A 16,606-nucleotide genomic window follows, 5' to 3' on the forward strand; every position below is an offset into this window, starting at 1 on the left:
CATCACATTTTATTGACCCATTCATCAGATGAAGGATATTAAAGTCTTTCAACTACTATGAATAATGCTGTTACTTTTGTACCATCTTTTTTGGATGTAGACATTAGAAATTAGTGATTACACTAAAAGTGGAATTACTGGATCATATGGTAATCCTGTTTAACCAGTTCAGGAACCACCAATTTAATTCCAAAAGCAGATGTAGCATCTTATACCTCCAACAGCAGTAAATTAAGGTTCTGATTTCTCCACGTTCTCACTAATGCTTGTTATTACCTTTTTCATTATAGTTACCCTAGTGGTTTTAAAGGGCTGTCTTATTGTGGTTTTGACTTGCATGTTCTTTGTAGTTAATGGCATCATAACTTTGCACAGTGGCAATATCATAGCCAGGGAGATTTATCTGAGGTGTGATTATTGCTAAATGACATTGAACATCTTTTATGCGATTGTGCATTTGTATGTCTTCTTTGGAGAAATATCTATTCAGATTCCTGCTCACTTTCAACTTAGTTATTTGTCTTGAGTTGCACTAAATCTCTATATGTTCTAGATAAAAGTTGCTTATGAGATACATAATTTGTAAAATTTGCTCTCATTCTGTAGGACTTTCATGATGGCACCTAGTAAAGCACATAAGTTTTAAATTTTGATAACTTCAGAAAGTATTAAATAGTGAATTATTTTTTCTCCGCCTTCAGGTCATTGATGAATAGATGTTAATATATGATGATAAAAATGTTCACTATTGAACATAGTGTGAATTAACCTAGAGGAGATAGTTTCAGCTATCTACGGTGAAAAACTTCTCAGAAGCTGTAGCATTGAAGGCAACAGTAAAGAAGTAGAGGATGGCAATAAAAGGCATTTTGTCGAGAAGAACCTTACGGTCCATTGTAATCTAGGAACCACACTGGTTGCTTCACACCAAACGATCCCTATTTGGTATCACTACGAGAAGGAATCAATATCCTTAAAGAACAGAACTGTAAATAGAGACCATCCTAAGGGGAGTATAGTTTATAATTTTCTGCATCCTCCTGATTAGAATAAACAAAATCCCTGCAGCAGTAGCAGCTCATAATGAAGTCATGGGCTCTTGCTTATTCTCAGCCAGGCTGCTTCATTGCACATAGCTGATAAAGAATTGTTGGTGCTTATGTATTTGTGAGGGAGCGCACACACTGCACTGTGAGTGAAGCCAGTCTTAAGTTGTCCTGATAGCACGGAGAGAGTGAAGTTATTTTTCCTTATTATCTTCCGTGTCTTTCTCCCTTCACCTCCCCCAGCCCTGCCACTTCCCATCTAAACACAGGAATATACTAATCAGGGAACTATGCAATGCTGTTTAGTAAAGGGGTCAAATCCATTTGGATGGAATGCCAGGCTCACTGTGCTAACAATGGCAGGAAACTAGGTCCTCAAGCTGGCTGCAGCGAGGAGCTGTTGAGCGATGGATTGTTGAAAGAGCCAGCCCTGGGGTTTGCTAGTTTGGCTTGCTTTGTGTTTGGAATGCCATGATTGTTCCAGACACAATGAGGGGTCTGTCTGTCCACACAGGAGAAGTTATAATTATAGGAACAGGAGCCAAATTACTGTTCTTAATTGCAAGTGATTCCACAGTGGTCCATATACAACCTTACTAATTTGTCCTCCGAGCTTCATAGGAACAGGCAGTTGTTGTTGTTGCTTTGGGGATTGAATCCAGGGCATTTTCACTGAGCTACATTCTTTCAAAAATAATAATAATTATTTTTTGAAAGACTCTTGCTAAGCTACAATGGGCTAGAGCTTGCGATCCTCTGCCTTGGCCTCAGGATTTTACATCTAATATCTTTGGTGATTAAGGTAGCAGACCTTTTACCTTATATTCACTTTAAGCTGCCATGCCCTGCAGGTGATGCCAGGGTCCTTTCTGCTTTAAATTTATATCCTCCTGCACTATTTGTTGATTTCCATGACTCAGACCAGTAGGTAGAGTTGTGCCTGCTGAGAAGACAAGAGTGCTCAATCCTCTTTGGTGTCCTCAAACTTTGCTTTGCTGCTGCATTTCTGGGGTTAGCATAACATCCTGCAGATGTGTAGCACCAAGGAACCTTTCCTAATTAGGAAAGAAGGTTGACATCTGGCCTGGCACCCTATTCTGAAAAAGGCAGCTACAATCACCCCGGGGATATTCTCTTATTGTGGGCTAGGATCTTTGTTGCTTTTTCTGTTAGGAAGTATATTGGGAAAATGTATCACCAATCATTCAACGAATTCATCCATTAAAGTCTTACTCTATGCCAGGTATGGTATCAGGAGTGGAATAAAAAGCAGTCTTAGGAAAGGCCCACTCTATGCACATACAGTCTCTGCAGGAACCAAACATGTACATGGATAAAGCACATGACAGAGTTCATGGCAGAATTATGCATAGGTCATGTGTCCTGCAGATAAGAACAAGCGTCATGGCCACACACATTTCACTGCATTATCGTTGGGCAGAACTGAGATGTGGATCAATACTAACCAGTCATGGCACAGAGCATGATTCCTCGGGTTAAACCCAGAGAGATGGGGGTGAGGCACCTTCCTCTGAAGCAAAGGAGAGTTTGGGGAGCCTGGACAAGCTCTAGGTTCTGTCTGAGGGAAGAAGGGAGAATGACCGGGGAAGCAGCGAATCACGTGCATTGCCTTAGCCTCACTCTGGCAGCAGTTGGGGATGTAATGGCCCTGGGGAGGGATGTGGAGAAGGCAGGGAGAGGGCTAGTGGGTATTGCAGGCTTTGAGGGGAGGTAATGAGACTGGGAGGGAGGAGGAGACAGGTGCCATGGAGAGGAGAGCAGGGCACACATCTGAGAACTGCGTGCAATCAGAATTGATAACAGCAATGCTTATACTTTGGGGTGAAACCAACCCTTTCTGAGAATCTGAGGCTAGCAGTTTTACAGTAAATGTCAAGTTTGGTGATTCACTCATCAGTGTCAGTGTCTCCTTGATGGCAGAGATGCTGGCTGGCCAGCCCTTTGTTCCTGACTTCGGAGTGCATCGTGTGGAAAGATGAGGCGTTGACTGCCCATAGTGCGCACTGTGCCAGATGCGTCTGTAATGGGCAGTGCTCCGCGGTCTGTCAAGTGGATGGGAAAACTGAGATGCCGAATGCATGGTTCAGTGTCTGAGCCCTGGGAAAAGGCAGCTGTAGGATTCAAGCCTGGGCGCCTCTGCATCACAGTCCCAGGTGGCTCCCATGGGTGCTGCCATATTTGGTCTGTATGTGAACTGCTGTGATCATCAACTTCTCTCTTTCCTGGAATCCTTCGGTGACCTCTGTTTGTGCAGCTGAGGGAGACTCAGGATCTCAAGCCTCATGGTTTTGGGAGCTGACAGCAGAACATTCAAGGAATGACATCAAGTGGCTTTCCTCAAGGTCATTTCCTGCCGGTGATCGCAAAAAGCACATTCCTTGAGGGTGTGGTGCGGTGTGTGTGGGGAGGCTAGAAACAGACCTTATGGTGTCAGATGCTTGGGGCAGCTGTGAGGAGCAGGTGTGTGTGCGTGTCTACATCCTCCACAACATGCTTTGCTGATGAGCACACACACACCCTCCACACTCAGCTGAAAACAAACCAGATCTGAGGGCTGCCTGACTCATGTCGAAAGCCTCTTTGCCCGGAGACAGCAATTCTCATTTTAAAGGCAAATGCTGAGCTCAACAGCTAGGAGGTTCTATTGGCTGGGAAAGGAACGTGTGTTCATCTGGCTTCTCAGCAACAGCACCTGCTTTGGGCTTGAAGCAGAACTCACTTAAGTGGAATTTCAGGGCTTCTGTCTCTTTTATTACTGAGCTCTCATAAGAATTTTGCTCTTTGTTGAAACTGTAGTTGCTAAGAGGCAGCGGCTGGTGAAATGAAAAGGTGATGGGATTGAGAGTTGAGGGGTCTTAATTTCATGTGTGGGGTTCCCTGTTACTACCAAATGAGGGTGGGCAGTTTGTCCATGCGAACCTCAGTCTGCATCTGTGAAATGGGTATCAAAGAGTGTTGATGAGACTTGAAGATAAAGCATGCAGTGTCTGGTCCACATAAGAGGCTCAACACCAGGGAGGGCAGTAGTAGCTTTGCTGCAGATTCCCTGCTTGGGTGGGTTATAATGTTCTCCCCTCCCTTTTCATTTACATGAATGGCTTTATTTCTTTAAAGGAGGAAGACATTCCATTATGCACATTATAGATATTTGTCATCTCTCATGCCACCTTTGTGGTTTTGCATCCCCTACAGGAAGACATCAGTTAAGGCAAGCACAGGGGAGATGGAGGAGCAGAGAGCCGACCTCTGTCCCTACTTCTCATCTTACTGGACACAGGCCCATGATGTCACCTGAATGTTGTGGCCTCCGTTCATTCATCTGGACAAAGAGGGGCTTGAATGAAATGACTTTTCAGCCCTTCAGGCTCTTGCTGGGCTGTTTTGGAGGTACCTCTTGGCGGTGCTGATTTGAATTCTAGTGAGAAAGCAATTAGTGCATGGAACACGACCACTTCACTAAGTCCATGGATTTCATTTTGTATTGGCTGATAGATGGGGTCATAGTTCCTAGAGTCAGCAGACAGAAAACAGCACACTAAGGCCTTTGCTATGAATTTCCTCCACATTATGAGGCAGACAGGGCTTGTCTCTGCTGATAGGCCTGCACATTTCAAGGAGAATTGTTGCTCCTTATTCTTCATGCTCACTGCTTGTGCATGTGGAAATTTGTACACACATCATTTATAAGGAGGCAGATTTGTCTGAAGTGTAATTTGTTTACTATATCAGCAAGGTGATATCTTAACATGGGGTTGTTAAGATGTTAACTATCATTCCTCTTGTTTTTCTCACCTTGGCCATGGTAGATTATAAAGAACAATTCCAGTTCATGAAAACATCAGAGGGACTAACTGTAGTCTGTATTTTACCTAAGAACGGGGAAAGTGAGACTTTTCTTAGAGTGAAAGCTAACCAAATGTTAGAAACAATCTGTAGCTTTCTTGAAATCCCAATACATTAGAGACAGAAGGGGCCTAGAAGATTTCTGGGAAATTCTCTCTCCTTTTATGCCAAAAGAAATTTGTTTGTAGTTCTTTCCCTTCTTTTAGCTCAAAGGTGAACTCTGCATAAAATATAGAGATGATTTTCACTTAAAGCCACTTGTACTGGAAAATAAATCATCCCCAAGCAGAGGGATTGAATACCATAGGAAAATAACAGTGAACTTGAATTGCCTATATTCTTAGAAACTTAACCGAGTTAGTTGTATCGGGTTTTCCATATCAGAGTCCCTGGGAGCCATTTGTGTGGTGAATGTTTAGCAGTCAGCTAAGTTTTACCAGCAGATGGCACCAAATGTTTTCGTTAGAACAATGGCATTTCTGGAGGAAACCATCAGCATTCTCTCTCCCAGTAAAAATAAGTCTGTTAAGTGAGCGTTGGCGGTTCATTCACCCAAATTCAGGAAACACGTGTCTTTCTTATTTGGTAGCTCTGTGGCAGGACTATGGCCGTTCAGGGTGAGTTATTTCCTTGCAATTTGTTAAAAGGGAAGTATGGATGAAATTAAAGATTGGATGAAAAGCTTAGTGAAGTTTTTGTAGATGAATTAAATAGCAGTCGCTCAGCCCAAAGACTTCTCCATCAGCCCCTTGTAGGCCTGCAGCACACCGCAGGCTAAGACAAAGGGTGCTGAGCTGCTGGGTGATTCAATTTCCCTATTTTGTCTCTTGTTGCATGATTTCCCCCCAGATCTTAAAACTAGCTGTGAATGGTCCGGTTAACATCTTGCTCTGTTTAGGACAGAGAGCTTTGCAAAGTGGTCTACCTGATCCAGGCATGGTTTCTGAGGGGCACACCCATACTTTCAGAGCCTTCTGGTAACAGAATTATGTTTTTCAACCTCTGCTCACAGTCAGCAGAAGAAAGCATCGCCATGCTCATACCAACTGTCCTGCAGCTGCCAATTCATACCAAGTTTCAATTTTTATAAGACTTTTAAAAAAGTAAAACAAAACGTTACATGCGTTCCTTCCTTCTTTCCTTCTATGAGTATTTGCTGAGTGGCCAACATGCCAGGGATTGTATGTGGGAGCCAGGTGTACAGTGGAGAAGGAAAATGTGTGGATCTAGCTATTGGGGTATAGCTAGTCTAGTGGAAGGACCAGATGTTCATCACATCACCCACATGAGTGTACAGGAAAAAGCTGAGGAAGGTGCTTTGAAGGAAAACAATATGGTACCAGATGTTGACTGAACAAAGTTGAATCTGGTTCAAGGATTAATGGAAGCAGATGGCTTTCTTTAAGAAGCAACCCTTGAGGTGAAATTTGAAGGATGAAGAAGAATGAATTAGGCAAAAAGCTGGGAGGAGTGCTCAGACCTGGGAATAGCAGGCTCATTGTTTTCCAATGGCAGCATATTCTACCAGAAACCCCAACCCATGGAGAATAGTTGCTAAAGTGATTTTCAAAGGTGCTGATATTTCTGTTACCATTGGACGTATCAGGCCTTGATGATGGGCTCTTCTACAGGGCTAGATATAAAGCCACAGTCCTAGCTCTCAACACCTTTCAGTTCTTTTCTTATATTTCACCTCACCATCTCTGGCATCTCAAAGTTTCCTAGATAGCACTTTCAAGAGAGCCTGAGGCTCTTAGGGCCAGCAAGAAAACTATTGGGACCATTTTCTTTTTTCTTTTTTGGTACCGGGGATTGAACTCGGGTCCTTGTGCTTGTGAGGCAGGCAGCGGAACAACTGAGCTAAATCCCTGGCCCTATTGGGACCATTTTCAACTGCTCAAGTTTGAGCTCTAGATTTCAAATCCTTGGTAAGGGTACCCACACTTGTCCTGGTCAAAATGATGCTTCTTCCTCCTTGGGCAATAGTCCTCAGGATCCCTTTCTTGTATACACCCATATCTTTGTCAATATAATTAAGTAAAATTCTGTCAGTCTTCAGCATGGGGTAACCTCCTCTTGGTGTTGACTGTATAAACTGACTCCTCCTCTAGGCAGCAGTGGAATCTGATCTTGCAAAAGGTCTGGGATATGGTGAATCAGCGTGTATGGGTGAGGGATGGGATGCGGATGAGGATGCAGCATGAAGAGGATCTATTCCCTCTTTCAAGGTAATTAATGGCAGGTGGGAGAAGGTTGCCATAGCAGCCTCAGGTCAGACATGAAAAGCCTAATCGAACAATAAGGGGAAGAAGCCAAGGGAGGTCAGGGAGGCTTAGTGTAGGTTGAGGGTTGGTGAAACTGGAGGTCTCTAAATCCTGCCATTCCAGTTCCCCCTTTTTTTTTTCTGATCAGTGTCCTTACATATACAAAAAGACTTTATGAAAATATGAATTCAACTGGTAATGTAACTTAGTAACCCTGGATCAAACTTTGCCTTCCTTTTCCAGCTACCTCAGTCCCATTCTTTGAGCATAGTCTGAAAAATCCCTGGTTGAAGTCCATGACTTATGTTTATCATGTGTCTCTCGAAGTGCTATAGTTGAATCTTGAGTTTCCTGCATAAGCCCATGTGTTAAAGGTTTAGTCATCAGCCCAGGTACTATTGAGAGGTGGTGGGACCTTTAAGAGGTGGGGCCTAGTAAGAGGAAGTGAGGTCATTGGGGGTGTGCCCTTGGAGGGGGCATTGGGATCTCTGCCCTCCTTCCAGGCCAACAATTAGGTGAGCAGCTTTGACATGTTTTCTTACCACAGGCTCAAAGGCAACAGCTTTTAAAACAAGAGACTTCTCATCTGGCTGAACATTCTTGAGCAAAAAATGGGAGGTAAGAGATCTGTCCTTTCTAATGTCCTTTTGACTTAGCCAATTGTGACAGTTAAGCTTTATAGTGTGGACCCAGCTGGGTTTGGGATCTGCACCGGACATTGGAGGAGCACACTTCCAAGTCTGTCTGGCTGGACCATGGAGGTGTGGCCTTGGGGTCTACACCTAGTTCCTCTCCCCTTTCTCTCTGGCACTGTGCCTCAGCACTGCTACCTGATTGCCATGAGCTGAAAGCTGTACCTTGTCACCCCAATCCATTATGATGTTCTTGTCTTGGAACAGCTGCCTATAGGATGAATCTCCTGAACTGTGAACCAATTTAAGCCTCTCCTTTTTTAAGTTGTGGGTGTCAGGTATTGTGTCTCAGTGTCAGGAAAGCTGATAAACCTTTGAAATAATGAACCAAAAGAATCCCTCCTTTTAAGGTGATTATCTTAGGGATTTTGTCACAATGACAAAAAGCTGACCTACCAAGTCAGTGTCCTGACCACACCCCTTAAGCCCTTTCATTTTAGTGCACATAGTCCAGACTTCTAACTGCCTGCATTTTACCTCTCTTTATCTGAAGGCTTCTCTGGCCTCTGGACCTGCTCTTTTCCTGCACAGCAGACCCAGGGGCAGGGGAGCCAAAGAGCAGTGGGAATTAGTGCAGAAACAACCTAGCTGCTTTGTCCCTTGGGTGGGGTGACCTCATGTACCTGAGCTCCAGTTGCCCACAGTGGTAACTTCCTGGCTCATGCACCCTTTACTGGCTTCTTTTTCTTCCCTGTTTTACTTCTCCACTCTCCTGCTGGTATTTCCTGGGACACCTAAATAAACTACTTGCATTCAAATACTTGTCTCAGGATCTGCTTCCAGGGAAATCCAAACTAAAAAGGGATCTTACTGGAAGAATCTCAGGTAGCTTAGGATGGATGAAGATCTGGATTGTGGAAAGGGAGAGAAGAACTGACATTAGGAATAAGGTATTCTGACATTACCAATCCACAGAAGCAGCTGGTTCAGAGGCCCCTGTAGGATACCAGTTCTTCCAGCTCAGGCATTCTCAATATAAGGGACAATATAATCCCAAGGGGAAAAACTCATTCTTCAGAGGGAATAAAAACTATTTCTTACTATATTTAAAGCTGGGATATACATCCAATACGTAAACTGATATACAGTATGATAGATTTGTTCTTAAAATTTCATAGGAAAGATGTCTAAGAGAAAAATGTCTAAGAAAGTCTTTGTTGAAGGGCAATAATGAAAAAAGATTAAGAAATAAAGCTCTTGATGCTACTGCTTCCATGAATTCTAAGTCACTTCTCCTGATGCTGTCACCTTGAATTCTAATCTTAGCATCACTGAGGACCATGGTCTGATGGGATCTTCTGATTGGAAGGTTCAGGTCACATGACAAGCAATGGTGGGGAGAGAGAGCATTTGGCCTCTCCTTCTGTTAACATAGCTGGCAAGACTCACACAGTGAAAGAGTTCTCTCTTCAAGGTTCGAAGGAGTTATAGGAGGAAGGCAGCCCCCAGATGGTAACTGGTCACCTCTGAACATTTGTGGACCTTGAGGAGTTTGAGAGCTTTCTCTTGGAAATTACTATCCTCCTTCCAAAAAATAGGATTCAGACAGAGGCACTTATGGGAAGATATCCAGTATGGTCTTTGGTTACAAAAGTTTACCAGAGGTTGTACAAACTATTTTTCAGAGCAGTTTTTAAAACAGAAAACTTCTAGTCGGCTTGAGTGTTCTTGAGTGAAAAGTGGGAGGTAAGAAAACTATCCCCTCTTATGTTCTTTCTGATTCAGAACTTTGAAGTTCATGCCCATACAGTTGCCCTTTGGTATCTGTGGCAGATTGGTGTCAGGACTCCCTAAAGAAACCAAAATCTATGGATGCGTAGGCCCCTTATATAAAATGGCAAAGTATTTGCATAGAACCTATGCACATCCTTCTGTATACATGAAATCATCTCTAGATTGTTTATGACACCTAATGCAATTAGATAGTGCTACATAAGTAGTTGTTATATATATTGTTTAGGGGATTATGGCAGGAAAAAAGTCTACATTGTTCAGGAAAGATACATTTTTTGGGGCAAATATTTCACACTCACGGTTGGTTGAATCCACAGATGTGTAACATGCGGATATGGAGGGCTGGCAGTCTAAATCTTGGGAATTGGGACCTAGAATGTCTAACTTTCCAGCTGGATGTATCCCCAGGATGTACTGTAAAGATCGCTGTAATCAAGAGATTGGCAATGGCTGTTGGAAGACTCACCAGCATCTCCCTTCTCTCATTTATAAAAGGTGGGTATTGAATAAAAGAATTTTAGGGTCTCTTCTATTTCTAACATTTTATATATCAAGGAAGGTGGAAAGAAAATAGAAGAAAAGAAGGCCGGGAGAAGGAAATGAAAGATTTATTGTGGGTTTCCCTTGTGTTATGGCCCTTTAATTCTAGTAATACCAGAGGGAAGGCATTATTATTTTCATTGGATGGTGAAGACATGGAAGTTGAGAGAGCCACCAGGCTCCAGAGACTGGATGCTGCTGGCTAGGTAATCTGGTAAATACGAACATTAACAGAAACAGGGTAAGGCCACCATAGGTCTTCCTGCCTTGATGCTGTGGAATGAAATAGATGTCACTTTTAATTCAATACCTTGAAAGTGTACATCCATATAAACTGTGAGTCCAGGGTTACACATCTATAAATCACAGCAGATATCATTTCTAGTATAGCAGTAGAAGCTGCAAACTATGAACTACGAGAGCAGAATTTAGCTCCAGCTGTGGCAGAAAGGTGAGTATGAGAAATAAGACAGGGGAGCAAGAATCACAAATCGTCCTGCATGGAGCCCACCAGGTTCACCCTAGCCTTGTCTGGGTCATTTGCCGTGTGCCACGTGTGTGTGTGGGGGGGGGCACGCGCGTGTGTGCGAACTGCCCTCAGTAGAGATCTGAATGCACATTGAATTAAAATTTTGGAAATTTGATAAGAAATAAATGACAAGTGGCAATTTCTGAAAAGACTTGCTTACTTTTCCTAGTCACTTAAAGATTCATGGTTACATTTATATTCATTGGGAGGTTCTGGTTCTGATGGGAAAGGTGGTGTATTGAGAATTAAATGACCTGAATTTGGAGCACTATCTCCAGCAAATCCAGTGACTTCCTCCACCCTCGTTCCCTTTCCTCCTTTTAAATAAATTTTATTGAAGTATAATTTGCATACATTAAAATGTACCCATTATAATGATATTCTGTAGTTGATGTTTTGATAAATGAATCTATCAACCAAAATCAAGATATACAACTTTTCCATCAACCTCCAGATTTCATTCTTGTTCCTTTTGCTGTCAATGCTGTCCCAGCCCTAGACAACTAAGTGATCTGCTCTCTGTCACTCGAGATCAGATTCACCTATTTTAGAATTTTACATAAATAAAGCATATATACCCTCTCATGCCTATCTGACTTTATTCAGCATGTTTTTGAAATGTACCCATGCTGCGTTTGTTAATAAAATTCTTCCTTTTTCCATCCCTTTTTATTAATAGGCAGAGTTTCATTGTATATGGCTAAGGTGCTGTTTATCCACTCACTTATTCATGAGCATTTGATATTTTTCTCTTAGAAATGAAGCCACTGTGGACATTCATGTAGCAGTACTTTTTGTAAGTGTGTGGGCAAAAACCTGGGAGAGGAACTATTGAGTTGTATGGTAAGTATATATGTAAATTTATAAGAAACGATTAAATGTTCCCCAAATGTACCTTTTTACATGAGCATTCTGGTTGTTCTATCCATATCTTGGCTAACACTGGTTACTGTGAATTCTTTAAATATTACCTATACTAGTGTATCTTTATGATTCCAGTTTCATAATAAAAAATTATGGAAAGTTACAGTTAATGCATGATGAGTATTAAAGCCACTTTTGGGTTCCCAGGAAAAACCCCACTTGGTCATGATGCGTGTCTTTTTTACATATTCCTGGATTTGATTTGTCATTTGCTAAGAATTTTTATTGTATGTTATGTTACCTCTGTAGTTTTCATTTCCTGTATTTTCTTTCTCTGATTTTATTATTAGGATAATGCAAAACTCATAAAATGAACTGGCAAATATTTTCTCTTTATTATCTGAAAAAAGATCTTATATAGGAAGTTTTTTATAAAGAACTACAAACTTAATTTCTTTAATAGATATAAAATTATCATAGCTATGTAAGTATTCTTGAATGAGTTTTGGTAATTTGTGTTTTCCAAGAAAACTTGAGCACCCTGGAAGTTTTATCCTAAAGCTTGGCATTTAATCATAGAGAAAAAGAAATGTCATTAGAATCTAATACAGCTAAGTGAGTGTATAAAATAGATTCTTTACAATCTTGGAATTTGCATTTCAAAGTCATCAGTAAACTTTTAGAATAGTTTCTGATTAACCTCCTGGGATTACATGGTGTTTATTTGTAGCTACCTTTTTTTTTTCCTGGAAGCTGGTCCTGAAGGTCAAATTAACATATGTAGATACAGAAACATGTGACTATAAGTAATGGCTAAAAGACCATCTTATGGAGAGAAACATGGGCAGAGTAAGGTTAAATATTGAGGATAAATAAATTCTTACCAATGGATAACATCAAAATCAGGGGCCTTCTCTGTGGAGAAGTTCACTGCTCCTTTGATTCCCTTCAGCCTGAGAATCAAAGCCCTGCCCTTAGAATTTTGTGTGCCAGGAGTTCACATGTCCCCAAACTAGGCAACCACCTCAAGCCCACCTATTCTTCCTGTGTACCCTTGTTTATCCCTCCACTTATACTTTCTTTGCTGCATTAACTCAACAAGCATTTAGATGCTGCCTGTTTATCTGGAATAGAGTTACTATGGAGACTAAGATGTTTATGGCCTCTGTCCATGTAAAGCTTGAAGTCCTGTGGGTGTGGAAGAGACCAAAGAATAACACATAATCATGTAACTACAAATTGTAGGAAGAAAAACTTGGTACAAAATATGAAGTTTCCAGAAAAAGAACTGGACCTGGGTAGGAGGTTAGAAGGGGTATCTGTAAGCCAAGATCTTAAGAGCACATAGGAGTTACTTTGATAGAAGATGTGGGAAGGATCAGAAGCAGAGAGAGTAGTGTGAGGGCCTGGGAGGGAGCCCAAGGTATAGGAAACAGAGAGCAGATGAGACTTTGAGGGAGCCAGGGGCAGACTGTGCTATTATTCTGAGGCAGAATAAGACTTTTAGTTTTTCCTATAGGTAATCAAAAGCAATTCGAGGATGTAGGCAGAGGAGTTACATCACTAGCTTTATGTTTTAAAAGATTGTTATGGGGAAATATGCATAAATCAAAAATTATTTAATTATAGCTTCAAAGGTTATCAAATATCCAAACTTACCATAATAAAATATGTCTAAAACCACTCTTTGGAGAGATATAAAGAGTAACAGAAATTTTTAAGTTTCAGTACATGTTCATAGATTGAAAGGCTCAGAGCTGTTAGATAAAAAGTTTTCCCAAACTAACTTTTAGAACCATCAAGTCCCAATCACTTCCCACAAAAATGGCCCAAAAAACCTATAAGAAGGTGCTCTGCCTCAGAAGCAACATAGGAAATGTAAATTAGAACCAGAGTGAAATAGAGTGACTCACTCACTAGGGAGAGCTGGATTGTTGATGCCCCACCCCAGCCTCTGGGTCCACCTCTGGGGCTCCTGGAAGTTGATAGACTGTTTGTGTCATCCACTTCCTGCCTCAAGAGCCTGCATCTCCTACCTGCTCTGCTCCAAGACTTTCCCCAGCCCCACAGAGGTGTGCTTTCCATCTTGTGGAATGGAGAAATTACACCTCCAGGGCAAGCATCAACCAATTCAGGGCCAGACTAAGGACTAACACCTCAGCTTCCCCTCCTGTGGTAGAAAAGCTCTGAGGGGTACTTCTCAAGCTGGAGCTCTGCTGTCTACACCATCCATCAACTCTAAGGCATTCTGCTTACCATCTCCTTTCCCAGCCCCACTGTCCCCACTTCTTCACTTGTCCTTGCTGGGGTCACTTTCCAAATAAACCACAGACCTGCTTTTAAGTCCTTGTTGCAAGATCTACTTTGTGAGAACATAAACCAAAGCATGTCAGAATGTGCAAAATTCAGTCACAAAAATAAGTACTATGGAGCTAGAGGAGGCCTCATACACTACTGGAAGTATGTATTATTATCAAAACAATTTAGAGGGGCCAAGGATTTAGCTCAGTGATGCCACTGCCTGCCTCACAAACGCAAGGTCCTGAGTTCGATCCCTGGTACCAAAATACCCCACACAATTTAGAAAATTTTGGCATTAAAAAATTGAAGATTTGTATAACCCCAACCCCAAAAGTCCAATCATAGGTACATATCCTAAGAAATGGACATATATATATATATTTGGAATAGGTTGTTAGTGGTAACCTCAAATCAGATACAATCTAGTTGTTAATTAACAGTAAAATGAAACGCTCTTCTGTACTGAAAATTAATGGTATATTCTTATTTGTTACTGCAATGAAAATTACTGTCCTAGATGATTCTCACCCAAGTAATATGAAGTAAAAGAAGCCCCATTATACTATATTATTCCATTTACATGAAGTTCACAGCAGACAAAACTGAATTGTAGTACTTAGATTATATACTTAGGTGGTAAAGCTGGAAAACAAAAACGTCTTCTGTATCCATCAGATCTATGTTCATGGATTCAACCAAGCACTGATTGAAAATATTTGGAAAAGAAATTACATCTGTGCTGAACATGAACATACTTTTTTCTTGTCATTATTCCCTAAGCTATTCAGTATAACAACTATTTATATACTGTTTGCATTGTGAAAGATATTAATAATCTAGAGATGATTTAAAGCATATAGGAGGCTGTACCTAGGTTCTAGGCACATTCTACACTATTTTAAATAAAGGGTTTGAGCACCCATGAATGTTGGTGTCCTGGAACCTGTGGCTCTAGAAGAAAGGAGACATCAGTGGTGTTTAGAAGATGCACCAGGGATGTTACACTTTATACCTAGATGATAGGTAAATGTTTGCTTTATAGATGGTTACTTTCATTGAGATGCATATCTTTTGTGCATTGCCATATGAGTATTATATTTTGCAATATATTATTTTTAAAAGATGGTTCTGATAATTCTACATACATGTACTTGACAACTCAGATAAAATGCCTCAATTCCTCAAAAAGTACACACTACTACATCTCATCTAATTGTCTTATGGCTATAACTTACAATTTTATAATGTTGTAAGACTGTTGTAGTCTTAGAACCTCAGAGTACAATAATGATGTTATAGTAGTTACTTGTAAGTTAAGGAAATGATCACATAATTTAAAAATTTACAAAGGGTAAATATCTAAACCTAGATGGTTTTACAAGAAAATTGTACTAAACATTTAAAGAAAATTTAATGCCAGCCTTCTACTTACCTTCTAGAAAGTGGAGGAGGAGAAAACTCTCCCAACTCATTCAATGAAACCAACATTAGCCTCATCTTAAAATGAGACAAAAACAGTACAAATAACAGCAGCAACAATAACATAGTGATCAATATCCTTTAAGAATATAGAAACAAAATTCTTAATATTAGCAGACAGAATTTAGCTATATATATATACATATATATACATACATATATATGTATATATATATATAAATTATATACCATGGCTGTGTTAGCTTGTTGTCACAATAAGGAACTACTTATTTAGGTCAAAGCTCTGGAGGTTTGGGATATGCCATTGCATTGGCTAAATTCTAGGAGCCCTCTAAGGGAGTGGGGGAGTGTGTAGGAACAAGCAAGTGGTTACTTCTTGAACCAGAAGCAAAGAAAGCTGGATAGGGGCAAACTTTGGGTTTTTGTTTTTTGGCACCAGGGATCAAACTCAGGTCCTCGTACTTGGGCAGCAGGCAGCGAAACCGCTGAGCTAAATCCCCAGCCCAAACTTTGGCATTTTTAAGAACCCTCATGTGAGTACTACCAAGGAGTTCTGCAAAACTCCCCTCTGAGGTCACATCCGCAGTGACTGAGGATATCCTCCTAGGCTCCACCACCTCTCAGTACTCCTAGCTTGGAGGACCAAGCCTTTTATCAGAATGAACACTCAGATCACACTCAATCCATAACAAAGATCAGGTGAAATTTATTCCTGGGATACAAGGTTGGTCCACTGTTTGAAAATGAATTGATGTAATTCACCATATTAAGAAGAAAAATCATGGGGCCAGGGATTTAGCTCAGTGGTTCCGCTGCCTGCGTCACAAGCGCAAGGTCCCGAGTTCAATCCCTGGTGCCCCCCCAAAAAAAGAAAGAAGGAGGAGGAGGAGGAGGAAAAGGGAGGGGAGGGGAGGGGAGGGGAGGGGAGGGGAGGGGAGGGGAGGGGAGGGGAGGGGGGAGGAAAATCATGACTGCATCTATCAATGTGGGAAAAGCACTTGACATTATCTAACTCATTCATGATTTAAAAAAAACTATCAGCAAAATAGGAATAGAAACAAACGTTCCTAGTGTAGTGAAGAATGTTCATAAAAAACCTCTAGCTAACAACAGACATAATGGTGAAAGACAACTTTTCCCTTAACGATTAGAAACAAAACAAGAATATCCACTCTCACAACTGCTATTCGACAAAGAACTGTGGTACTTCCACGCCATAGAATACTGGCCAGTAATAAATAGTGGGAAGTAGGGAGAGAGATCTCCCTCAAATGGGAAGGGGGTCAAGAGATGAAGAGAGAAGGAGAGAGAAGGAAAGGAGGTGAAAAAAGG

The 16,606-nt window shown here is 41.2% G+C and overlaps 1 long non-coding RNA gene and 1 pseudogene across 3 annotated transcripts in view; both read left to right on the top strand.

The window, feature by feature from the left end:
* The first annotated feature begins 363 nt into the window (after positions 1-363).
* Positions 364-487, top strand: LOC147826186 (U4 spliceosomal RNA; annotated as a pseudogene).
* A 6,523-nt stretch (positions 488-7,010) lies between these two features.
* The window catches only part of LOC147826187 (uncharacterized), a 118,466-nt gene continuing 108,870 nt past the window's right edge, over positions 7,011-16,606 (top strand). Inside the window, exons 1-4 of one of the 3 annotated variants that reach the window (XR_015439311.1) lie at positions 7,011-7,138; positions 7,722-7,792; positions 9,918-10,095; positions 11,426-11,512. This is a non-coding gene — a long non-coding RNA (uncharacterized LOC147826187). Of the gene's footprint in view, positions 7,139-7,454; positions 7,793-9,917; positions 10,096-11,425; positions 11,513-16,606 lie in introns of those variants that run through there. The other 2 variants (XR_015439310.1, XR_015439309.1) reach the window with 2 other exon arrangements.

The sequence above is a fragment of the Heterocephalus glaber genome, unplaced genomic scaffold (assembly GCF_053883595.1).
Source record: "Heterocephalus glaber isolate CG9 unplaced genomic scaffold, H.glaber_assembly_v1.0 deba00001472, whole genome shotgun sequence".
Classification (NCBI taxonomy): domain Eukaryota; kingdom Metazoa; phylum Chordata; class Mammalia; order Rodentia; family Bathyergidae; genus Heterocephalus; species Heterocephalus glaber.